Raw genomic sequence first — 26,577 nt, forward strand, 5'->3', positions numbered from 1 at the left:
AAGAAATTGCCATGCTGAGTCAGACCAAGGATCCATCAAGCCCAGCATCCTGTTTCCAACAGAGACCAAACCAAGCAACAAGAACCTGGCAAGTTCCCAAACACCAAGAAGATCCCATGCTACTGATGCAATTAATAGCAGTGGCTACTACCTAAGTAAACTTGATTAGCAGCAGTTAATGGACTCCTCCAAGAACTTATCCAAACCTTTTTTGAACCCAGCTACACTAACTGCACTAACCACATCCTCTAACAACAAATTCCAGAGTATTGAGCATGGAGTGAAAAAGAATTTTTCTTCAATTAGTCTTAAATGAGCTACTTGCTAACTTCATGGAATACCCCCGGTCCTTCTATTATCCGAAAGTGTAAATAACCGATTCACATCTACTCGTTCAAGACCTCTATTATATCCCCCCCCGCCCCCCCTCAGCCATCTCTTCTCCAAGCTGAACAGCCTTTCCTCACAGGGAAGCTGTTCCATTCCCTTTATCATTTTGGTCCCCCTTCTCTGTACCTTCTCCATCACAATTATATCTTTTTTTGAGATGAGGCAACCAGAATTGTACACAGTATTCAAGGTGCATTACAGAGGCATTATGACATTTTCCGTTTTATTAACCATTCCCTTCCTAATAATTCCTAACATTGCTTGCTTTTTTGTCTGCTGCAGCACACTGAGCCAACAATTTCAAAGTATTATCCACTATAATGCCTAGATGTTTTTCCTGGGTGGAAGCTCCTAATATGGAACCCAACATCACGTAACTACAGCAAGGGTTATTTTTTCCTGTATGCAACACCTTGCACTTGTCCACATTAAATTTCATCTGCCATTTGGATGCCCAATCTTCCAGTCTTGCAAGGTCCTCTTGTAATGTATCACAATCTGCTTTTTGAGATGTGACGACCAGAAATGCACACAGTACTCCAGATGAGGTTGCACCATGGAACAGTACAGAGGCATTATGATATTCTCTGCTTTATTCTCCATTCCTTTCCTAATAATCCCTAGTATTATATTTGCTTTCTTGGCTGCTGCTGCACACTTAGCAGAAGATTTCAACGAATTATCAATGACACCTAAATCCTTTTCCTGAAAGTAGACTCCTAATGTGGAACTTTGCATTGTAGCTCTATAATGTGTTCCTTTTCCCTAAATGCATCGCTTTGAACTTGTCAACATTAAACTTCATTTGTTATTTGCATGCCCAGTGTTGAAAGCTCCTCTTGCAATTTCTCACAATCCTCTTGTGATTTAATAACTTTGAATAATTTTGTCAGTGGCAAATCTGATCACTTCACTTGTTCCCATTTCCAGGTCATTTATAAATATATTAAAAAGCAATGGTCTCAGAACAGATCCCTAGGGCACTCCACTATTCACCTTTCTCCATTGGGAAAATTTACCATTTAGCCCTACTCTCTGTATTCTATGTAACCCCCTTTTTAGGAGAGGAACTCCTAGGGACACACAATCTTATTTACCGTATTTGCCGGCGTATAGGACGCACCCCTTTTTTTATATACATTTTTAAGGAAAAAAAATAAATTCTATATTTTTTGATGAATTTGATTTTGATTGGGGAATCCTTGCTTCGGAAGCCCCTTTTGCCCAGCACTGGCCAATCGGGGAGCGAGGGCGTGCCGCCTGATCCACCAGTGCTGGGCAAAAGGGGCTTGCTTTGGGGGGGGGGGGGGGGGAGAGAGGGTTTCTCGTTTTGTTTCTGTTAAATCACTTTAGCACGCACTAAAAGGCAGAAATAAAACGGATCAGAATGCCATCGGTTTTGGTGTTCATTTTGGATGGAAAATTGACACAAAGAGAAACAGCAAATGTCATGATTTCCCTGCCTTTTAAAATGACAGAGCATCCTCTGAATAAGTGCTTCTGGAGATATCTTCAGTATAGAACCTAATTGGATTACACAGGTTCAATCAACTGCCTCTTCCTAAAATTTACAGCATCAGCTGTTGATTTTGATTGCGGAAGCCACGCTTGGGCAAAAGGGGCTTGCCGAAGCATGGCTTCCCCAATCAAAAGTAACAGCGTCCGGTGGGGAGGGGGAGTGATGCGGCCAATCGGGCGGCGCACCCTCGCTCCCCGACGCCACTGCATCACTCCCCCTCCCCACCGGCGCTGTTAAATTTTGATTACCAGCGCATAGGACGCACTCCATATTTTACCCCTATTTTGAGGGGAAAAAAGTACATCCTATACACCGGCAAATATGGTATCTCCCCTTGGGGCTGCTCCAGCTAGCTATTCATTCCCATGCTCTTAATTCCTAGGGGGATTCTTTTTATGGAGGGAAGCACTCTCTCATGGCCCTGATGATCAAAGAAGGTCACCAGTGTGTATGCTGTACTTTAGGTGCTTCCCATGAGGTGAGATGCTTAAGAATTAGACAGGACCAGGTCTGGGTATTAAAATAAAATTTACTGATTATTAAAGTCCATTGTCTAAAAATTGATGAGTATACATCTGACTGTAGTTACAGAATTTTTTCTGTGTAGGTAGGTGTCCTTATTACAGACCTTTAGGTAAAGCCTATGGTAATTATTAAATGTGCATATTCTCCCAGAGATTATGCTGTGGAAATCCTAGTGGAGGGGAGGGTTGCCTTTGTTTTGCAAAAATCCTACCTTTAGAAATGTTCTCTCCTGTAGACACCTAGCCTGTCCTGTTTCCTTGGGAGGAAATCTGGATGGGATCTCCTTCTCTTGCTCTTCCTTGGATTCAGTTGTTCATTTTTATCTGTTACTTTAGGTGATTTTTCTGGTGGAAAAATCTAGGGATCAGGCTATTCACAAAACTGCAGTCCTAGTAGGGAAGGGTGATCCAAAAACCACCCCACTACTCAAGTTACAAAAATTACTTTAAGCCTTAATCTGGATAGCTTCTCTGCCCTCACTGTCTCTCGCAGCAGGATCCATCACTGGTACTTGCCTACTTAGTAAGTAGAGTAGGCTATAGGACTTTGATCCCCTGAAGAGAGCCCCTTGCCCCAAAGCGGTAACTGGTTTAAAAGTCTATCTCACTGTAAATTATAAGAAGGATCCTCTGGCAGGGAGTACATGGTGAGGGGTCTCTAAGAAAACTCATTTGGGCAAGGCCGGGAGACCCTACCAGAGTATGGAAAAAATACATGTTGCCATTGCAGCTGCTTCCTCTAACTGAACCCCCTGAGTGTTAAAATGACTGTACTAAATAGCACTTAGTCATAAAGAGTCTCCAGATGGGAGGGGTTGAAGGCTATGGATGGCTCCCTTTCTAAGTGACTGCTTTTGGCTCAAGCTGCTTCAAAGATGGCGGACTTGATGAGCCAAGAGGGTCACGTGCAGTAATTTTTGCAGATCCCCTTGAAGGGGTCTGAACGCTTCAACCTGACAAAGGACTTCATGTACCAGAATTCCCTGCTTCATGACAGGTTTACTTACAGTCTGCAATACAGCTGTAATTAGGACATTGAGAAACTCTGTCAGCACATTGCACATTTTCATTTTTTTGGCTTCGCTGTTCTTATTCTCTGATAAGCTTTCACTGCTGTAACCTAGATTAGAACAATGGATGTATTATGTGATGGGCTGTATTACTGCAGACTCGCAAATTCCTTTCCAGAACTGCAAGTCCCAGCAGCCTCTCCTGCAGAACATGGGAGAAGTTTCACGAAAGTTCCAGGGTGTCTAGGGAGGGGGTCAGTAGCCCCTTCAGCCGGAATATGCTTGCTCAGCAATGCTTAGAACGCATGTGTAAAAGATAAGAACTGTAAAGTGCATAAGAGTCTGCTCCTGAAGGGGAGGGGCTGGCAGTTGTACTAAGCCTTTGTCTTAGCTGCATCTTGCTGGCAATAAAAGTCTATCTTTACGGATCAGTTGTCTGGACCTCCTTACTTACTAAAAGAGACGGTTACATTTGGCGAGCCTCAGCCAGGAGGTACCGGGGACGCTATTTTAGCCCCCCAGTTGGTCCAGGGGATTTTGTGGCGGAGTGATCCCCCAGACTTGCCTGGTGAGTGGCCACCGCTGAGTTCAGTGATCAGGTATCTGAGGGGGTCATTCCACGGAGATCCTCTGAGACCTTTGGGCCGGTGATCCGGGAAGAAGGCTTTCGTGACGATCGGAAGAACCCTGCAGGCGAGTATTATGGGGAACAGTGAAATAAGTGAAGAATAGATAAAAGAGTAACAAATAACCGGTCCATCCCCAAGCGGACCGAGGGGGCTTTGATCACACCCCGCGCAGTGTTTTAGTAGGAATTTTGTTCCGAAGGCCACGCGCATAAGAGAAAAAATTATAAGTGAAGTGTACAATAGCGGGAAAAGGTTTCTTGTTGTGTGAAAGAGAGTGAATGGCCTCGCAGTTCTAGGCCGGGCTGACCGCGTCCTAGTCGGGGCGATTGTGACCCTTTTGTGTCTGACGGATACGGACCCCTTACCTATCCGTCTTCCCTTCCCTCCTTTGTCTGTGATTCTATCCTAATGGGAGGGGGCGGTTCAACTCCATTAAAAGTCATGACGGAGCACTATAGCGAAGTGTTTGTTAGACATAAATGTACAAAACCCGGAATGATTCAACGATGTACCCATAGGTGGCCCAGTTTGTGTGTAAATTGGCCTCCGGTAGGAACTTTCGATTTCCAAACGGCCACAAGGGTCCAGAATATAGTTATACGAGAAGGGAATCCGGGTTGTCCTGAAGATATACCGTACATAACTGCTTGGATTGCAGTCATTTTAGATCCTCCGTCATGGGCGAAGAAGTTAGTGGAGGGAGCCGCCCTCGTAATGGTGGCTCAGGCGCACAAAATGGGGAACTGGAAGTCCCCATTATTAATTAAGGATTGTAATGTATGTAACTGCTATCTGTGAATTGCAAGCACATGTACCAGGGATTTTTTAATTGTTTTTAATTGTTTTAAACCCTAATAAGAAGAGATTTTTGGTTTACAGACAACAAATTAATTTACTGGTGTTGAAGTTTAGAACTTGATGGCAGTTAAGGGTTAACGGCAGAGATAATTACAGGAGAGAGGAGGGGATCGAGCCAGAGAGAGAAGAGAAAGAAGAAAAAAAAAAAAAAGGGGTTGAGCCAGCCTGGGTGAATGAAGACAAAGGGAAAGAAAAACATTTTCGTTTGTTTAAACAGAGCAAGCAGCATTGAAAGTTAGTTGACGGTGTGCGTATGTGAATAAAGATAGAATTGTGGTATGTCAATTACACGAAAGGAAGATTCCTTGGCATTTATAGGCTGTTTCACAGAAGTTGAAATTTTTTTAGCTCAGAGTTTCTGCTGATTAAATTTATTCTCCAAGGTCCTTGCTAAAACTGTCTGTAATCTGACAAAGGATTGCTACTTGCAAAGAAATACCAGAACCAAGGGTCCCTTACAAATCATTTAGTGCCTTATGATGCAGGCTATTTTTAAGACATTTTATAGCAGCAAATTCATTGTTACAGTACAAAAGTGTGGTTGTGGAATGGTGGTGCGTTCCGCGTCAGTGTGTCAGTACGTAGTGCGTGGTGCATTCAATATGGCTGTGCGTTTCAATGCTGGCGTTGTTAATCAGAAGTTTTCAGTTTTCTCATATCTTCTATCCCAGTGTCCTCCCTATGCTTATCTTTCACTCGATACATCCACAGGTTAGTCAATTATTCTCTAATACCATGTTAATTATTGTTCGTACTTGTCTCCTATATATTATCTGTTATTTAAAAGTTACATTGGAATGCATGATAAAGTATGAACTCTCTTTTGCTGACGCAGTTTATTTTAAAGCTGTCTCTGGGAAAATTAGAGGAGAAATGATTAAGAATGGGACCTTTGTTAAAGCTTTGTTAAATATGCAGAGCATAGCAAGCGGCAAGATAAGACAGCTGCAGTTCTGACTGTGGGAATTACAGGATGCCGTTTGTAAAAAAAAACCAAAAAAAAAAAAACCCACAGAGAAAACAAAGACTTAATATTAAAAATTTTGATTCAGTGGCAGGCGCAAGATAAGGATTATTGGAAGTTGTGGGCAAGAGAAAGGGCCACTATGCAAGATTAGGAACAAGAGCAAATATGAGTCGGCCCAAATGATAAAGTAGTGACCCACACACACACACATTTATATATATATATATATATATTACAATTATGTTCTTTTACCACTGGTGGGGGCTGGGCTCTGGCTATTACCATATGTTCTTAGTGTTTGCAATGTAATTGGTACAAGGCTTCCAAGGGTTTGATCATCACTCCTGCACACCTAAAGCCTGCAGATCCAGGTTGACTTTATTGAATTAACCCAATGCCAAACTTACAAGTATGAAGGAAGCAATGTTTTGCAGCTTCTCAGCCTCGTCAGAACTGATTTGCCTCCAGGCGCAGGTCACCTATTCAATTTCCAGATGGACTGTGATCTTTTCATCGTATTTTGAGATGTATGGGAACAGGGATCAGGAAGAGAAGAAAAGGGCCCGTCCCTGCAACCAGGAACTTAATAATAGACCCGACATCCGAAAGAAGCTGCAGAAGGCCGAGGGCTTTGAGGGCATGAGCCTCAGCCAGTTAAAAGCTATAGCAGACCAGGTATGTGGAAATAGAGAAGTGGAAGAGAAAAGAGAGAAGCAAGTAGACATATGAAGGAGAAAGTGACTGTTAGCCGCCGCTCTCGAGGACACTCGGACGGGAAGGAGCCAAGACAATGGCAGACCGCGAAGAGGAGGGGGAACAAGACCCCCTTTGGGAAAGAATCAGTGTGCGTACTGCAAAAATGAAGGCCATTGGAAGAGAGACTGTGAAGAATGGCAAAAGAAATACGGGAGCCCTGCAGTGAATACTAACGACAAAAATGGACCTGCACCGACACAAAGGGGCCGAGGAGGAAGGAGATCGGACAACCCCCACTGGCAGATGGCGGGGGAGGCGACAAGGAGCATACAGCCTGAACAGAATCCGGGAGGAATAGCTATCGACGCTACCCCCATACGGATAGAGATGAAACAGAATGCACAGGTGATCAATCAACCTCAATACCCCATTCCATATATGGCCAGGCAAGGAATCCAGATACATCTGCAGAGACTGTATGATTTGGGCATTCTCAGGCGAATCCGATCTGCGTGGAACACCCCTTTGTTGCCCGTAAAGAAACCTGGTTCTACTGATTACCGACCAGTACAGGATTTACGGAAGGTGAATAATCAAGTAGCAGATCTAGTAGCCCTCGTACCAAATCCATATTCAATCTTGGCTCAAGTCTCTCCTGCGTCAAAGTGGTACAGTGTCATTGATCTCAAAGATGCTTTCTTCTCAGTCCCAGTAGCGGAGGAATGTCAGAAGATTTTTGCCTTCACATGGGAAAATGCGCACACTGGAATAAAGCAGCAGTACACATGGACTCGCTTGCCTCAAGGGTTCAAGCACTCACCTACGTTGTTTGGTGAGCAACTGGCAAAAGACTTGAAGATGTACCAAGTCATGTATGGGCCAGTGATACAGTATGTGGATGACCTTCTGTTGTTTCGAGAAACGTATCTTGAATGTGCAGTAGCCACCCTCCACTTGCTAAAGACGTTGTACTCCAAAGGATACCGTGCAAGTAAAAAGAAGGCGCAAATTTGTGAATTGGAAGTGGAATATTTGGGCTTCCAAACCCGTGAAGGCACTCGTTGTCTTGGAATCTCTCGTACTAGTTCAATACGAGGTCAACCTGTACCCACTTGCAAGAAAGAGCTCCGAGCGTTCCTCGGAGCTACGGGATACTGTAGATTGTGGATTGCCAACTATGCGATTATTGCCCAACCCCTGTACGACAAGTTACGAGGAAAAGAATCGGAATCTCGTCCCTTCCAGTGGGAAGGACATGAACTAGCAAATCTGCATCAACTGAAAGAAGCCTTGATCTCACCCCCTGCTCTAGGATTACCTGATGTAATGAAACCCTTCCATCTGTTCATCGATGAAAAGAAAGGAATGGCCATTGGGGTATTGACTCAAACTTTTGAATCATAGGAACGACCTGTTGCATATCTGTCAAAAGGAATGGACGATGTTGCAAAAGGATGGCCTGGTTGCCTTCAAAGCATTGCTGCTGCATGCTTACTGATACCCGAAGCTGTTAAGCTAACATTTGGACAGACTTTACAAGTAACAACTCCTCATACTATTCAAGGACTGCTAGAGACTCATGGACCAAAATGGATGACTAATTCACGTCTCGTCAAGTATTAAGCCTTACTGTGTGAAACACCTGAACTTCAAATACAAGACAGCAAAAACTTGAACCCGGCCACTCTTATGCCGGCACCTGAACCAGTTGCCCATGACTGTGAAGAAGTCATGACTACAATACATTCCAGTAGACCAGACCTGAGGGATCAATCCTGGCAAGGAGCTTGGACTTTATTCACTGATGGGAGCAGCCAAATCATTCATGAGATACGTTCTGCTGGATATGCTGTTGTATCCGAAGATGAAATCATTGAGGCTCAACCTCTTCCCCCAGGAACGTCTGCACAAAAAGCTGAACTAATTGCCCTTACCCGAGCTCTGCAGTTAGCAGAAGGACAAACTGTAAATATCTATACAGACTCTAAATATGCCTTCCTTACAATTCAAGTGCATGGAGCATTATAGAGGGAAAACAATTGAACAATGCATCAGAAGTACGTGAATTACTAGACGCAGTTTGGCTACCTCGCAAGGTGGCTGTAATGCATTGCAAAGCACACACCAGGAAATCAAACCCTATTGTCAAGGAAATCAGAGAGCAGATGAAGCAGCAAAAAGGGGCAACTCGGGAACCCTTCCAAGCAGTATTAATTACATCGAATTATCAGGCTTCAGACAGTCCTGGAGCTCATCACTAACGACTGCTTTCGCTCTTAAACTCTGGGCAAAACAAAATACCAAGATTATGACTGCAGTGTACCAGAATAGATTGGTTTTAGATTACCCTCTGGCCCAGGAAGGAGGGTTTGTGGAACATTTAACCTCTCCAATTGTTGTTTACAGGTAGATGACCAAAACAAGGTTATCCAAGACATCACTGATCGCATGGTCAAGATGGCACACATCCCTGTCCAGCAGTGGAATAGTGCTTGGGACTGGACCAATGGATTCCGTGGTTGGTTTTCCATGATCGGTGGATTTAAGAACTTGTTTGTTATCCTAGCCAGTTTAATTCTGTTTTGTCTTTTAGGACCCTGAATTATTCCTTTCTTGCTCAAACCGCCTTCGTCGGGTGATGAAGGACATTGCTGAACGCAAAACAGCCACGCAGCTTCTGTCACTGTACATGTATTCCTCTGAGCCTATAGAACCTGTTTAACCATCCTCATGTTTATCCTGGGCCATCTTCCCATACATGACAAGTTCGGGCTACAAAGGGGGGTGGAGCCAATAGGGCCCATCCGTCTCAAACCCGTGAAGAAACCATCGGACTGTTTGGGAAATTAGGGCCCCCTGAGAACTCAAATTGCTAATTTTTCTTGTTTCTGTTTCTTTCAGCTCCACAGTTGCGTTGTGATGGTGTGATACTTTTCATAGAGAATGATAAGTATCAAAGGGGGGAATGAAGGGCTCTGAACGCTTCAACCTGACAAAGGACTTCATGTACCAGAATTCCCTGCTTCATGACAGGTTTACTTACAGTCTGCAATACAGCTGTAATTAGGACATTGAGAAACTCTGTCAGCACATTGCACATTTTCATTTTTTTGGCTTCGCTGTTCTTATTCTCTGATAAGCTTTCACTGCTGTAACCTAGATTAGAACAATGGATGTATTATGTGATGGGCTGTATTACTGCAGACTCGCAAATTCCTTTCCAGAACTGCAAGTCCCAGCAGCCTCTCCTGCAGAACATGGGAGAAGTTTCACGAAAGTTCCAGGGTGTCTAGGGAGGGGGTCAGTAGCCCCTTCAGCCGGAATATGCTTGCTCAGCAATGCTTAGAACGCATGTTTAAAAGATAAGAACTGTAAAGTGCATAAGAGTCTGCTCCTGAAGGGGAGGGGCATGCAGTTGTACTAAGCCTTTGTCTTAGCTGCATCTTGCTGGCAATAAAAGTCTATCTTTATGGATCAGTTGTCTGGACCTCCTTACTGACTAAAAGAGACGTTTACACCCTGAAGCAGGCATAACAGTTTGGGAATATTTATAGGCTAAGGCTTTTGGCTAAATAAAATTGGGAATAGTTTTTAAGAATTTGGGAAGAAGTATACGAGATGAACCATGTGTTCAAACAAATGATACTGGTTGAAGGCCAATGCGGGCAAGACCCTGTGGACTACGGTTTTAGAGCACTACAAACCTGATACTTATTACATTTTCAATTAGGTTGTTGGTCCTATATATAGTTGTGTAATTTTGTGGTACAAGTAGGATTCATTAGCTCTTTTTTTTTTTTATTTGATTATTGAATTAACTGAGCATCTATATTTTAACCACTTAGCAATCCACAATAGGACGCTTTCCCATAAAGTATCTCATGAAGGACTTTGTCAAATGCTTTCTGGAAAAGCAGATACACAATATATCAACTGGCTCACCTTTGTCTATGTTTGTTTATACCCTCAAAAAAATGAAGGAAATAGGTGAAGCAAGATTTCCCTTGGCTAACTCCATGTTGTCCCATTAAACTATGCCCATCTATATGTACATCAATTTTGTTCTTTATGATAGTTTCTATTTTGCCTGGCACGCATGTCACTAGATCATCTCTTGATCCCTTTTTAAAAACTGGCATTATATTGGCAACCCTTCAGTTTTCAGGATACCATAGACTATGTTAATGATAGCTTACAAATTTCCAAAAGTAGGTTCACAATTTCATTTCTCAGTTCTTTCAGCACTCTGGGATGTATGCCATCTGGTCCACGTGATTTGCTACTCTTTCTTTTGTCAATTTGCCTTTGTACATCTTCGAATTTCACTAAGATTTGTTTCATTTCCTCTGAATCATTACCGTAGAATATCGCTTCTGGAATGGGTCTCTCTACAAATACCAGTATATAAAAGGGTGCACCAATATTTAAAAATTTTCAGGAAATAGTATCAGATTTCAAACATGCTTATCCTTTTAATCTACAGGCTCATGCCTCAGGCACAAAAACTGTCCAAATGGTATAATTTCACTTAATGGTTGAGGGTGACTACTATTGTAGCTCAATATGGTTTTTCTATCTGTGGATTTCTGAAAAATAGAAAAAAAAATAAAGCATTCTCTAACAGAGTGATGTCTATGTCCAAAATGAAAACAGACACCATACTAAATCATGAAAAACATGTCATACTGGGTCAGACCAAGGGTCCATCAAGCCCAGCATCCTGTTTCCAAAAGTGGCCAATCCAGGCCATAAGAACTGGCAAGTACCCAAAAACTAAAGTCTATTCCATGTTACCGTTGCTAGTAATAGCAGTGGCTATTTTCTAAGTCATCTTAATTAATAGCAGGTAATGGACTTCTCCAAGAACTTATCCAATCCTTTTTTAAACACAGCTATAACTGCACTAACCACATCCTCTGCCAACAAATTCCAGAGTTTGTGCTTTGAGTGAAAAAGAACTTTCTCTGATTAGTTTTAAATGTGCTACTTGCTAACTTCATGGAGTGCCCCCTAGTCTTTCTAATATCCGAAAGAGTAAATAACCGATTCACATCTACCCGGTCTAGACCTCTCATGATTTTAAACACCTCTATCATATCCCCCCCTCAGTTGTCTCTTCTCCAAGCTGAAAAGTCCTAACCTCTTTAGTCTTTTCTCATAGGGGAGCTGTTCCATTCCCTTTATCATTTTGGTTGCCCTTTTCTGTACCTTCTCCAACGCAACTATATCTTTTTTGAAATGCGGTCTCACCATGGAGCGATACAGAGGCATTATGACATTTTCCATTTTATTCACCATTCCCTTTCTAATAAATTCCCAACATTCTGTTTGCTTTTTTGACTGCCGCAGCACACTGAACCGATGATTTCAATGTGTTATCCACTATGACGCCTAGATCTCTTTCTTGGGTTGTAGCACCTAATATGGAACCCAACATTGTGTAACTATAGCATGGGTTATTTTTCCCTATATGCATCACCTTGCACTTATCCACATTAAACTTCATCTGCCATTTCGATGCCCAATTTTCCAGTCTTACAAGGTCTTCCTGCAATTTATCACAATCTGCTTGCGATTTAACTACTCTGAACAATTTTGTATCATCTGCAAATCTGATCTCACTCGTCGTATTTCTTTCCAGATTATTTATAAATATATTGAAAAGTAAGGGTCCCAATACAGATCCTCGAGGCACTCCACTACCCACTCCCTTCCACTGAGAAAATTGTCCATTTAATCCTACTCTCTGGACATCACCACCTATCCCATGACTTTTTACTTTTCCTAGAAGCCTCTCATGAGGAACTTTGTCAAACGCCTTCTGAAAATCCAAGTATACTACATCTACCGGTTCACCTTTATCCACATGTTTATTAACTCCTTCAAAAAAGTGAAGCAGATTTGTGAGGCAAGACATGCCTTGGGTAAAGCCATGCTGACTTTGTTCCATTAAACCATGTCTTTCTATATGTTCTGTGATTTTGATGTTTAGAACACTTTCCACTATTTTTCCTGGCACTGAAGTCAGGCTAACCGGTCTGTAGTTTCCCGGATCACCCCTGGAGCCCTTTTTAAATATTGGGGTTACATTTGCTATACTCCAGTCTTCAGGTACAATGGATGATTTTAATGATAGGTTACAAATTTTTACTAATAGGTCTGAAATTTCATTTTTTAGTTCCTTCAGAACTCTGGGGTGTATACCATCCGATCCAGGTTATTTACTGCTCTTCAGTTTGTCAATCAGGTCTACCACATCTAGGTTCACCGTGATTTGATTCAGTCCATCTGAATCATTGCCCATGAAAACCTTCTCTGATACGGGTATCTCCCCAACATCCTGTTCAGTAAACACCGAAGCAAAGAAATCATTTAATCTTTCTGCGATGGCCTTATCTTCTCTAAGTGCACCTTTAACCCCTCAATCACCTAACGGTCCAACTGACTCACTCACAGGCTTTCTGCTTCGGATATGTTTAAAAATGTTTTTACTGTGAGTTTTTGCCTCTACGGCCAACTTCTTTTCAAATTCTCTCTTAGCCTGTCTTATCAATGTCTTACATTTAACTTGCCAACGCTTATGCTTTATCCTATTTTCTTCTGTTGGATCCTTCTTCAAATTTTTGAATGAAGATCTTTTGACTAAAATAGCTTCTTTCACCTCCACTTTTAACCATGCCGGTAATCGTTTTGTCTTTTTCCACCTTTCTTAATGTGTGGAATACATTTGGACTGTGCTTCTAGAATGGTATTTTTTTTTTTTAAACAATGACCATGCCTCTTGCACATTTTTTACTTTTGTAGCTGCTCCTTTCAGTTTTTTTCTAACTATTTTTCTCATTTTATCAAAGTTTCCCTTTTGAAAGTTTAGCACGAGAGCCTTGGATTTGTATACTGTTCCTCTTCGTCAATTCAAATTTGACCATATTATGATCACTATTGCCAAGCGGCCCCACCACCATTACCTCTCTCACCAAGTCCTGTGCTCCACTGAGAATTAGATCTAAAATTGCTCCTTCTCTCGTTGGTTCCTGAACCAATTGCTCCATAAAGCTATCATTTATTCCATCCAGGAATGTAATCTCTCTAGCGTGTCCCGATGATACATTTACCCAGTCAATATTGGGGTAATTGAAGTCTCACTCTAAGACGTTATGAAATCCTGGTTTTTTCTTCAATGTGCAATATTTCATATATATGACTTTATATAGAGGACCATCATAACACCCGTGGGCATACAAGCAATTTTCGCTTTATGTATTGCCACAACGGATCACATTTAATCATAGGTCCATGTTCTTTATTGCTGAATATATCTTATTTTTATGAACTTTTCTTTAGTTTTTTTCTTAAAATAAATGTGGAATGATACCTTCCTTGTATGTTGCTCAGGAATTGCTTCTTTCAAAGGGCGCTAACGCGCTCCAAGGAGCTGTTTCGCTCGGAAGACAATTGGTCCTTAGGTCTAGTCTGACGTACGTTTCGCTTTGCTGCTTCAGGGACTGTAACAAACGTAAGTTCTTCCATGCTCGGAAGTCCAATAGCCTCCTTAAGGTAGTCTCCATTGCCATTCTCTTCTGAGGGGAGTTGCATGGTGAAATCATAAAGGCATCCAGAGGAGCGTGAAGGAATTCTAGAACATATCCATCCCGAATTACTTACAGGACCCATTGGTCCGATGTGATCTGGACCTACCTCTAATAAAAGCAAGATAGGAGCCTGCCTATCTCATACACCAGCAGGTGAGTCTGCAAACCTTCACTGAAAAGATCAAGAGGCTCCACTCCCAGAGCAGGCATCCTTCCGAGGCCTTCTAGAGCGAAAGGACTGAGACCTACCAAAGGGATGAGTCCTCTGAGAGGAAGACCCCCTATAAGGACGAAATCGCCTGTAGCCTCAAGAGCAGCAACTTGCCCGAACAAGACGTGAAGCCGGCTTCTTATCCTCTGGCAAACGAAGGCCCTGGGATTCACCCTATTTGCCATCTTCTCCAATTCACTGCCAAATAAAATAGAACTCATATAGGGCAATTTAGTGAGCCTGGACTTAGTGTCTACCGACTAAGTTCATAGCCACTGCAACGCCTAGCTGCTATCATGGAAGCAACTCATCTGGCGGCAGTGTGAACAAGGTCACAGCTCGCATCAGCTAAGGCACTGGCTCCCAGTTCCATTACCGCTCTGCCACCTGAAACCAGTCCCTCAGACTCCTGAGGGAGAAAGACTGCTTCTTGTTCTCTGGTGGCTCGCACTAATCTGCAAATTTATCGCCGTAGCCTCAAAGACCTGCTTTGGATAGCTTCAATCCTGAGCATCTTTTAGAACTGACTCTCCTTCCACCGGAACTGTGATTCACTTAGCAACAGAACATACCAGGGCATCCATCTTTAGGAAACAGAAGTGCTCTTTTGCCTTCGGATCCAAGGGATACAAACCCGCTAAGCCGCATCCCCCTTTAAAACTAGCCTCTGGTGCACGCCTTTCAAGGTCAATCAATTCTTGAATCACATCTAGGAGGAGAAAGAAACACGATGCTTTGCATAGTGTGACAAATATGGGGGTCCTTCTTCTGTGCCCTTGTAGAGTCACCACCAGCCACCCCAAGTGCCTTCAGAGTCTGAGATAACAGATTCAGTAACTCATCTCTATGAAAGAAGAGGAGCAGAGTTTTATGTGGCTCTAAATCTGGGGGAAATCCCCTTTCCTCAAGACGGGAGAAACCCAAATCTTTGTATCATCTTGATTGGCATTCTCCCAAACAAAATCAGAGACTGCTGCACCACAGAGTTTGCACGTGGTAGCGGAGAAGAGGAGACCCCAGTCCCGCAACCCCGGTTTAGGAGGCATCACAGACTCCGAAGGGCGCCCCTGCAGAAATATTTGCAGTCCCTGGAAAAATTCTACCCAGGAAAAAGGAAGGTCAGTCCATACCAGGCCCCATAGGGCCAAACCTTAAGTCCTCTGAGCAAGCATCTCCTGATGATGTCTCTGTCATTCGATCAACTGAAGAAGGGGACATATTGATTGTGTCGCTTCCAGTCCCAATCCCATTATCCGCCGATTGAGGGGATGGGCCAGCTTCAGCAAAATCAGTAAAAGGCAAATCACCTCGAGCATCCAGGCAAACTGAAAGAGGCTCACAGAAAATCCAGCTGTATTGCCCTTATATGGCAAGCGACACAAATTGCTAAGCACTTAAGACTTCTTTTACACCGGCGCCATGTCCTAGCTTATTGCACTCCTCAGTAAGATATGAACTGAATACGCGCTCAGCGACACAGCCAAGAATGTGCACAATACACGCTCAACTACTTGCCAAAGCGTGCACAACAGTCCACACAAGTACACGCACAAACAGAAGTCACGCACAAGTAGGTGCGACGCACGTGTTGACTTAACACAAAAAATGCGTGGAGCCACCACAGCCTACCACATGGCCAGATACTAATCCTGGAAGCAGGACCTAGCCAAAGGGCTTCTCAATCTGCAGAGCCTGTGTTGCCTTCACACCTCACTAAACTCCCATAATATATATGAGGATGGGGGAGGGGTTTAGAGGATACAGAAAGAGAAGGCACTGAATTAGACAGGTAGGGTGTGCAGTGTTAATAGCATAGTCCAGTTTGACAACTAAGGTTTCTACTTGTAATTGAGCAAGTTTCTTCATGATAGGTTTCTACTTCATACAGCTGAATCCAGGGCCTTCCCTGGATTCAGCTGATTCATACAGCTGAATCCAGGGCTCAGATCTTCAGAGAGATAGCCAATTTATTGAAGCATAAGCTTTCAAGGTCAAAGTCCACTTCGCAGATGCATGAAGTGTAGTACAGGGAATGAGTTCTGTATCCTCTCCCCCATCCATATTTTCATATATCTCTCTCTCTATATCACTACACTGGCTCCCAATAAAATACAGAATAGACTACAAAGTACTAACAATCCTCCATAAAATAATCACAGAACAGCAAAACTACTGGCTGAGCAAATCCATCGAAATCCACGCCCCAAAACGGAACTTACACTCAACGAATAAAGGCCTCCTCAAAATCCCTCATGCAAGAACCAGTCATCTGAACACAACCAGTGAGAGAGCTATATCCATCGCCAGCCCCGCACTATGGAACTCAATACCAACCAAAATAAGAACTCAACCAAACATCAAAACTTTCAAAAAAAAGAAGAGCTAAAAACCTGGCTTTTCACCAGAGCCTACTCAAACTCACTCACAATCATCCACACTACCAGACTCCCACCCAACCCCAAAACAAAATCCACATCTTTCGATCAACATAACCTCTAAGTCAATGAGCAACTGCCCTATCATCATATATAAATAACCTCTTAAGTATACCTTGAACCGTAAATACCTGCTGTAACTAACCTAACTGGACAAATCATAGAAACAGAAATGACAGCAGAAGACGACCAAATGGTCCATTTAGTCTGCCCAGCAAGCTTTCACACTTTTCTGTTACTCTTGTCCCTTTAAATAACTTTTTTGATTCTATTTCCCTTCCACCCCCACCATCGTATATAGCAGTGCTGGAGCTGCACCTGAGTGAAGTATCCAGCTAATTGGTTTGGGGTAGTAACTGCTGTAATAAGCCAGCGACTCCCACGCTTGTTTATCCAGCCTGTACATTCAGTCTTTGTTGGTTGTTTGAATATAAATCCTCCTTTCATTCCCCATGCCGTTGAAGCAGTGAGCTGCACTGGATATGTATTCTAAGTGAAGTATCAGGCTTGATTTGGGGTAGTAACCGCCGTAACAAGCAAGCTACACCCATGCTTATTTGTTTTACCCAGACTATGTAATTCAGTCCTTGTTGGTAGATGTCTGAATATAAAACATCTTTTCTTCATTCCCCCTGCTGTTGAAGCAGAGAGCTATGCTGGATATGCATTGAAAGTGAAGTATCAGGCTTTTTTGGTTTGGGGTAGTAACCGTCCTAACAAGCAAGCTACTCCCCTGCTTTTGTGTGGATGCAAATCCCTTTTTCCACATTTCTTCTTGCCGTTGAAGCATAGAGCAATGTTGGAGTCGCATTAACCGTGTATATGTTTATTGAATAAGGATATTCAACTCCAGGTAGTAGCCATCATTCCCACAAGCCACCCCCATGCATCTTCTCTTCATTCACATCCTCTAGACTTTAACCCACAGTATTTATCCCACGCCCCTTTGAAATCCTTCACAGTTTTGGTCTTCACCACTTCCTCTGGAAGGGCGTTCCAGGCATCCACCACCCTCTCCATGAAGAAATACTTCCTGACATTGGTTTGGAGTCTTCCTCCCTGGAGTTTTAAATCGTGACCCCTGGTTCTGCTGATTTTTTGGCAATGGAAAAGGTTTGTCATTGTCTTTGGATCATTAAAATCTTTCAAGTATCTGAAAGTCTGTATCATATCACCCCTGCTCCTCCTTTCCTCCAGGGTGTATATATTTAGATTCTTCATAAATCATTTGATGAAGACCCTCCACCTTTTTGGTCTCCCTTCTCTGGACCGTCTCCATCCTGTCTCTGTCCCTTCGGAGATACGGTCTCCAGAACTGAACACAGTACTCCAGGTAAGGCCTCACCAAGGACCTGTACAAGGGGATAATCACTTCCCTTTTCTTACTCGATATTCCTCTCTCTATGCAGCCCAGCATTCTTCTAGCTTTAGCTATCGCCTTGTCACATAGTGTCTAACGATCTGAAGTCGGCGAAACAATCACTCCAAGGTCTCTCTCCTGCCCGTGCACATCAGCCCTTCTCCCCCCATCGAATACAGTTCATTCGGATTTCCACACCCCATATGCATGACTCTTCACTTCTTGGCATTGAATCTCAGCTGCCATATCTTCGACCACTCTTCCAGTTTCCTTAAATCCCGTCTCATTCTCTCCACTCCTTCCGGCGTGTCCACTCTGTTGCAGATCTTAGTGTCATCCGCAAAAAGACAAACCTTACCTTCTATCCCGTCCGCAATGTCACTCAAAGATATTGAACAGGACCCAGGTCCCAACACCGACCCTTGCGGCACTCCACTCAACACCGCTGTTTCTTCAGAGTAAGTTCCATTTACGATCATACATTGTCTTCTGTCCGTCAACCAGTTTGTAATCCAGGCCACCACCTTAGCACTCACTCCTAAGCTTCCTATTTTATTCACCAGTCTCCTGTGTGGAACCGTATCAAAAGTTTTGCTGAAGTCCAAGTAGATGACATCAAGTGCTCTTCCTTGATCCAATTCCTTGGTTACCCAGTCAAAAAAGTCAATCAGATTTGTCTGACAGGATCTTCCCCTGGTGAATCCATGCTGCCTCTGGTCCAGCAATTCTTCCGACTGTAGATAGTTCACTATTCCTTCTTTTAACAGCAACGCCATTACTTTTCCCACCACCGAGGTGAGGCTAAACGGTCTGTAGTTACCAGCCTCTTCTCCATTTCCACTCTTGTGAAGCGGGATCACCACCGCTCTTCTCCAATCACTCGGCACCACTCCCGTTTCTAGGGATCTATTGAACAGGTCACACAGTGGACCCGTCAGCACAGCTCTGAGCTCCCTCAGTATCCTGGGATGAACCTCATCAGGCCCATGGCTTTGTCCACTTTCAGTTTCCCCAGCTCTTCCCATACATTATCTACTGTAAATGGAGTTACATCTACTCCATTTCCCTCTATTTTCTTGTTAACTAGCGATGGTTCTTCTCCAGGGTCTTCTTTAGTCAACACAGAACTGAAGTATTAGTTTAATATTTCTGCCATTTCTTAGTCTCTCCACACATTGATCGTTTTCACCTTTCAATTTCACTATACCACTTTGAACTTTTCTCCTTTCACTGATGTATCTGAAAAATGTTTTGTCACCTCTTTACCAATCCTTTCTTCCGCTTGACTTTTTGCCATCTTGATTACTTTGTCTCCCTCAGTTCTACCAGATATTTTTCTTTGTGCTCCTCCCTTTGGGATCCTTTATATTTCTTGAACGCTGTTCTTTTAGCCTTTATTTTGTCAGCCACCTCCTTGGAGAACCAGATAGGTTTCATTTTTCTTTTGCTTTTCTTTACTTTTCTAACATATACCGTATTTTTCGCTCCATAAGACGCACTTTTTTTCCCCCAAAGGTGGGGGGAAAATGTATGTGCGTCTTATGGAGCGAATATAAAAAAAAAACCAAACAAAAATCTAACAAACACCCCCCCCCCCCCCCGACTCCCCCAAGACCTGCCGACTTAATTTCCTACACCCCCCCCCCCCCCCCAAGACCTGACAAATTAATTTCCTGCAACCCCCCACCCTCCTGACCCCCCCCAAGACCTGCCAAACGTCCCTGGTGGTCCAGCGGGGGTCCGGGAATGATCTCCTGGGCGTGGGCCGTCGGCTGCCAGTAAACAAAATGGCGCCGACGGCCCTATGCCCTCACTATGTCACTGAGACCGACCGCTGCTATTGGTCGGTCTCAGTGACATAGTGAGGGCATAGGGCCGTCGGCGCCATTTTGTTTACTGGCAGCCGACGGCCCTATGCCCTCACTATGTCACTGAGACCGATCGCTGCTATTGGTCGGTCTCAGTGACATAGAGAGGGCATAGGGCCGTCGGCTGCCAGTAAACAAAATGGCGCCGACGGCCCTATGCCCTCACTATGTCACTGAGACCGACCAATAGCAGCGGTCGGTCTCAGTGACATAGTGAGGGCATAGGGCCGTCGGCGCCATTTTGTTTACTGGCAGCCGACGGCTCACGCCCAGGAGATCGTTCCCGGACCGCTCCTGGACCCCCGCTGGACCACCAGGGACGTTTGGCAGGTCTTGGGGGAGTCAGGAGGGTGGGGGGTTGCAGGAAATTAATTCGGCAGGTCTTGGGGGGTTCAGGGGGGGTGGAGGTTGTTAATTTAAAGGGTTGGGATGGGGGGGGGGGGTTCCCACAGAAAGAAAAATTTTCTGATCTGGGGAGTGGACCGAAATGGCCCTCCCCAGACCCGAAAACAAAATGGGGAGAAAAAAAAAAAACTATGCACTCCCCTAATTTGCTCCATAAGACGCCCAGACGCAGAGCCGGTTTAGCACAATTTTATTTTTTTTAAATTTTCCCCCTCTGAATCCTAGGTGCGTCTTATGGTCAGGTGCGTCTTATGGAGCGAAAAATACGGTAGATGAGTTGCCTTGGTAATTGCTCCTTTTAGTTTGGTCCACTGTTCCACATCTCTCTCGTTCTCCCAGCCTACTAGTTCATCCTCCAGGTACTTCCCCATTTCATCAAAGTCTGTGTTTTTGAACTGCAAAACTCAGGTCCGTGTGCTTCTTTTCCGTATCCTTTTTGTGATATTAAACCATACCGTTTGATGATCACTGGTGCTGAGGTGGGCGCCCACCTGGACATCAGAGACATTATCTCCATTAGTGAGCACTAAATAGAGTATAGCTCCATCTCTTGTGGGTTCCATTACCATTTGTTTGAACAAAGCTCCTTGCAGAGCATCCACTATTTCTCCACTATTGTTAGATTCTGCAGATGGGATTCTCCAGTCTACATCCGGCAAATTAAAGTCTCCGATCACCACTTCTCCCTTCTTTCCATCTTTTGGATGTCTTCAACCAGATCTCTGTCAAGCTCTTCCTTTTGGTTTGGAGGCCTGTAAACCACTCCAATAAAAGTGGATGTCCCATCTTTTTTTTAGGTTGACCTATAGTGCTTCTTCATTACCCATTCTTCTTTGCAGCTCAGATGCTTGGATATTGTTTCTGATATAAAGAGCCACTCCTCCCCTTTCCTATCCTCTGTCCTTCCTTAACAAGCATCCAGATCATGAGATTCTGTAAACCACGTCTCCGTGACAGCAACAATGTCCAAGTCCGTCTCCACCATTAGGACTTGCAGATCTGGGATTTTATTGCCCACATTATCCAACATTTATACCTTCTTGTCCACCTCAACTTTAAAACCCATTCTAAGCCATAGGAGAACTTTTTAGTATGTAATAACCAACACACAACCTGCTTTAACTATGTTTACTTCATGATTACTGTAAATCATTCTGATGGCGAAACCAAATTATGGTATACAAAACATGTTAAATAAATAAATATTACCCATTGCCTATACTACACTTCTTGCACCTGATGAAGTGGACTCTGTCCTCGAAAGCTTATGCCTCTATAAATTGGTTAGTCTATAAAAAGGTGCCATCCTTCTCTTGTCATTTTTGTTACACCAGACCAACATGGCTATCTCACTGAATATATCTATCTATATATATGAATTGATGGAGGAGACCATAGCTCAAAAAATTTGCTTACCCAGATTTAGAATATTACAGAGCCTTGTGGTTAGGCATGGGAAAGGCAGGTGCCAGAAGGAACTAAGTGAGAATCAAAACAAAAAGAAGTCTTGTAAGTGGTCACACACACTATCTGGCTTTTGCAGTTATGTAAAGGATAACTAGGTAGACTGGATGATCTTTTCCTTTCAATCACTTATGTTACTTGCTTATCTTTATTTTATTTATTTATTTATTTAAAGTTTTTATATACCGGCAATCATGAAAACATATCTTGCTGGTTTACATAGAATGGGGGTGCAATAAAATACATAGAACTTAAGAACATAGAACTAGAACTGTGGTGACAGAAGGTACAGTTACATTTAACAAGGTGGCCAAACTTGGAGTAGGAAAAATAGAAAAGAGGATAGAAAATGGTTAAACAATATACAATTTAAATGTAGTATACAAAAATAGATAAATGTTATAAACCCCTTTTCTTTCTCTGGTGCTTTGAAAAATCTAGATTCCAGATCTCTTAGAGACTGAGGTTAGTTCCCATAAAGATTTATTTATTTTATTTGAAACTTTTTCTATACTGACATTCATGACAAAAGACATATCACATTGGTTTACATCGAAACAGAAGAAACATTACATCAAACAGGGGTTACATCGAACAGGGACCAGGGATACTTAAATAATATTGCTAAAATAATATTACTAAAACAAATTAGAAAAAACATTACAACGAACAGGGGTAATTACAACAAACATAGCTCTTCTAGTCCAAAATAATAAATGAAAAATGAACAAGGTGTGAAGCCACAATTGAAAGAAAAAAAAAAAAAAAGTAAAATCTTTCCAATTTTGCATCTATGGAAAAATTGATTAGTGCATAATATTCTAAATTGAACATTACCATGTTTCCAAAGTCACCAGGTTAATAACATCCACTGATTATTATTGTTACTATATTAACACTGGGTTCTTTTCCTTACATCTATAGTTTATATAGATCTAATTGTTGTTGATCTCAATTGAACTTTCCTCCAGGGCACCGTTCAGAGTCCTATGGGAAGATGACTGCAACAGAAATGTCTGTTCTTCTATTTCTTATTACTATACACAAATGACAAACACTAATTTATATGTAAAAAAGAAATACTTCAACAAACATAAGTGACAAAAAAAAAGGCAATGAGTAGGAGGGCCACAAACAAAAATGAAGGTAGTTTATATCACCCATAGATGCTAAAGGGACGAAGGGCAACAAAACTGCACAATCGTTAGAAAGTATAATACCGTGCGCTTTCTAATTTCCACAAAGCAAGGGACTGTCTCTTATAAGTATCCCAACTGCGCTGTGAACATCCTGTAACGTTAGTCAAATGTTTAATTATAGTAGTAGTCACAGCGCCACGCGCACTGCGACGGGTTCACGGATAGCCCCGTGCACACACTGCAGTTACCGATGGGAGCTTAAACAGGACCGTGAGTTACCAATGGGAGGGAGCCGAGGGAAACTGATGGATGCAGAAAGGCAAAATAACTAATTGATGAATGCTGAAAGGGAAAGGTAGCGGCATCAAATTAACAACATAAGCTGGGGTGTGGGTCGACCCCGCGTGTTATGTTATTCGAGAGGCAGAGAGAACCCCCCGAGAGAGTCCTAGCCCTCTGTCAGGTACCAAAGTTGACCCACAAGAGCTCGCGAGGGCTGCAGAGCATGCGCACAGCGGGGCTGGGGGAGGGGGAAATAACGGACAAAGCTCCCCCATTCCCCACCAAATCTCACGGACGGGGGGGGGGAGGGAGGGAACAACCCAGCCCTCACACTCACTGACCAACTGGATACAGCAGGCCGGCAGCCCGCTCTCCAATTACAAAGATTACACAAACAGGTTCAAGTTCACCAACTCGGTGCCAACCGCGGCCCCAGAAAGCTCCAACGAAGCCAAGCGCAGCGCAAAGGAGTGCAAACTCAACCCACTTCCTGAACCTAAAAACTAGCCAGATTTTCGCCTGAGGTAACACCAACAGGCGCATATCATCGAGTCCTCACCAGGCAACTAAGCAACCAACAATCTCTTTTTTTCCGGAAAGGGTACAAAAAAATAAAAAGCGCCCATGAGACAACCTATTAGAAGCTCTACATCACCAAAGAAACTTCGGGGCTACATAGTTATAGAGTGTAAGACGTGTTTACCCACACGCAGTTTCCTCCCCTCACTAACGCACCTGCGACTAACTCCGGCTCCTTCAGCATCCAAGGCAGCGATGTTACCGAGTACTAAGCGCCTCGAGCAGAACCTGCCGCGCGCATACCGCCTCACACACACCTCCGGCCAGCCTCGCGCAAGCGCACTGCCACCTCACCCAGCCAGCGGCAGCGGCAGCGGGTTAAGCTTCGCCTCGAGAACGTTAGTGCCCGGAGCGCAGGTTGTACGGCGTAGGTAGCGCTTACGGCTAATGGAGAATGCTCTCCCTTACACTCTCTCGTTTCTGCCCCAGTCCAAGACCAGGTGCCCGGCTCACATCTCGTTTTAAAAGGTAAATAGCGCCTGCTTGCCGTCTGGGGAAAAGTCAAATTGAAACCGGTGGGTGGGTAATTTGTAGTTTGGTCGGGGTTATTAATCGCTTCTCACTTATGTACAAAAATAAAATTGCAGAAATAGAAACAATGTAAAAGAGAAGTAAACTTTTCGAGCCCCCTTCTGTAACCGTCTCTTTTTCTGTCAGTAAGAAGGCCCAGACAACTGATCCGTGAAGATAGACTTTTATTGCCAGCAAGATGCAGCTAAGACAACGGCTTAGTACAACTGCATGCCACGCCCCCTCTGGAGCAAACCTTTATACACTTTACAGTTCTTATCTTTCACACATGCGTTCTGGTTTTGCTGAACAAACATTTTACAAACTGCTGAACAAGCAATAGCTAGCGTGGTCTCTAGTAGGTGTAGCTTATGATCAGACTATTGTTTCGTCATTTAATTGACGGGTTAGATATTCGCGATAGCGTTCGTATTAATACAATACAAAATATGAATCCAAAATGGAGTCACGTTCACTAAACGTTAGTGCGTAAGTACGTCATTACGTGTTATTTGCGTTGCAAATGTTAGTAAATCAAGATGGCTGTGCGTTTCACTGCAGCATGATGAGACGAGAGGCATCACAGCTGTGCAGTCTTCAGGGGTTCATGGAATCGAACTCCTTCACTTCCAGCCCCTACTCTTCATTTCATGTATTTATATGCTGCTTTTCGGCACCTCAACGCGGATTACAGGCTCTTTCCCTGTCCCCAGAGGGTTTGCACTGCGCAGTTACATAGGGATGTGAATCGTGTCCTCGATCGTCTTAACGATCGATTTCGGCTGGGAGGGGGAGGGAATCGTATTGTTGCCGTTTGGGGGGTAAAATATCGTGAAAAATCGTTAAAAATCGAAAAATCGAAAAACCGGCACATTAAAACCCCCTAAAACCCACCCCCGACCCTTTAAATTAAATCCCCCACCCTCCCGAACCCCCCCAAATAACTTAAATAACCTGCGGGTCCAGCGGCGGTCCGGAACGGGCTCCTGCTCCTGAATCTTGTCGTCTTCAGCCGGCGCCATTTTCCAAAATGGCGCCGAAAAATGGCGGCGGCCATAGACGAAAAAGATTGGAGGGCAGGAGGTCCTTCCGGACCCCCGCTGGACTTTTGGCAAGTCTCGTGGGGGTCAGGAGGCCCCCCACAAGCTGGCCAAAAGTTCCTGGAGGTCCAGCGGGGGTCAGGGAGCGATTTCCCGCCGCGAATCGTTTTCGTACGGAAAATGGCGCCGGCAGGAGATCGACTGCAGGAGGTCGTTCAGCGAGGCGCCGGAACCCTCGCTGAACGACCTCCTGCAGTCGATCTCCTGCCGGCGCCATTTTCCGTACAAAAACGATTCGCGGCGGGAAATCGCTCCCTGACCCCCGCTGGACCTCCAGGAACTTTTGGCCAGCTTGTGGGGGGCCTTCTGACCCCCACGAGACTTGCCAAAAGTCCAGCGGGGGTCCGGAAGGACCTCCTGCCGTCCAATCTTTTTCGTCTATGGCCGCCGCCATTTTTCGGCGCCATTTTGGAAAATTGCGCCGGCTGAAGACGACAAGATTCAGGAGCAGGAGCCCGTTCCGGACCGCTGCCGTTCCGGACCGCCGCTGGACCCGCAGGTTATTTAAGTTATTGGGGGGGGGGGTTCGGGAGGGTGGGGGATTTAATTTAAAGGGTCGGGGGTGGGTTTTAGGGGGTTTTAGTGTGCCGGCTCACGATTCTAACGATTTATAACGATAAATCGTTAGAATCTGTATTGTATTGTGTTCCATAACGGTTTAAGACGATATTAAAATTATCAGACGATAATTTTAATCGTCCTAAAACGATTCACATCCCTAATATTGGAGGAGCAGATCATCTATTTCACAGCGCCCCGGTGAGAGGCTGCTGCAGGGGTTGCCTGCTTCTCTCTTATGTCGGGATACCTTGTAAACCTGGGGATTTTCCCTGTACCTACCAGGATCAGTCCAGACTGCTGGGTTATGCCTCCCCTCCAGCAGATGGAGTCAGAGAGAAAACTGAAAGCACCCCTAGATATACGGGTGTGCCACCTGCCATCCTCCAGTATTTCCTCTGACTCCAGCAGATTGGGAGACACAACCTGCAGTCCTGTCTAGATCCTGACAAAAAGTCTTTCAGGTGTCATTTATTAATTTATT

The 26,577-nt window shown here is 43.9% G+C and overlaps 1 protein-coding gene across 1 annotated transcript in view; it reads right to left on the reverse strand.

The window, feature by feature from the left end:
• The window catches only part of CLGN (calmegin), a 629,426-nt gene extending 605,018 nt beyond the window's left edge, over positions 1–24,408 (reverse strand). Inside the window, 1 exon segment of the mRNA XM_029603388.1 lies at positions 24,334–24,408. The gene's annotated coding sequence lies outside the window, so the exon portion shown is untranslated.
• Positions 24,409–26,577: the final 2,169 nt, after the last annotated feature.

This window comes from Rhinatrema bivittatum, chromosome 1 (assembly GCF_901001135.1).
Source record: "Rhinatrema bivittatum chromosome 1, aRhiBiv1.1, whole genome shotgun sequence".
NCBI classification, from domain to species: Eukaryota; Metazoa; Chordata; class Amphibia; order Gymnophiona; family Rhinatrematidae; genus Rhinatrema; species Rhinatrema bivittatum.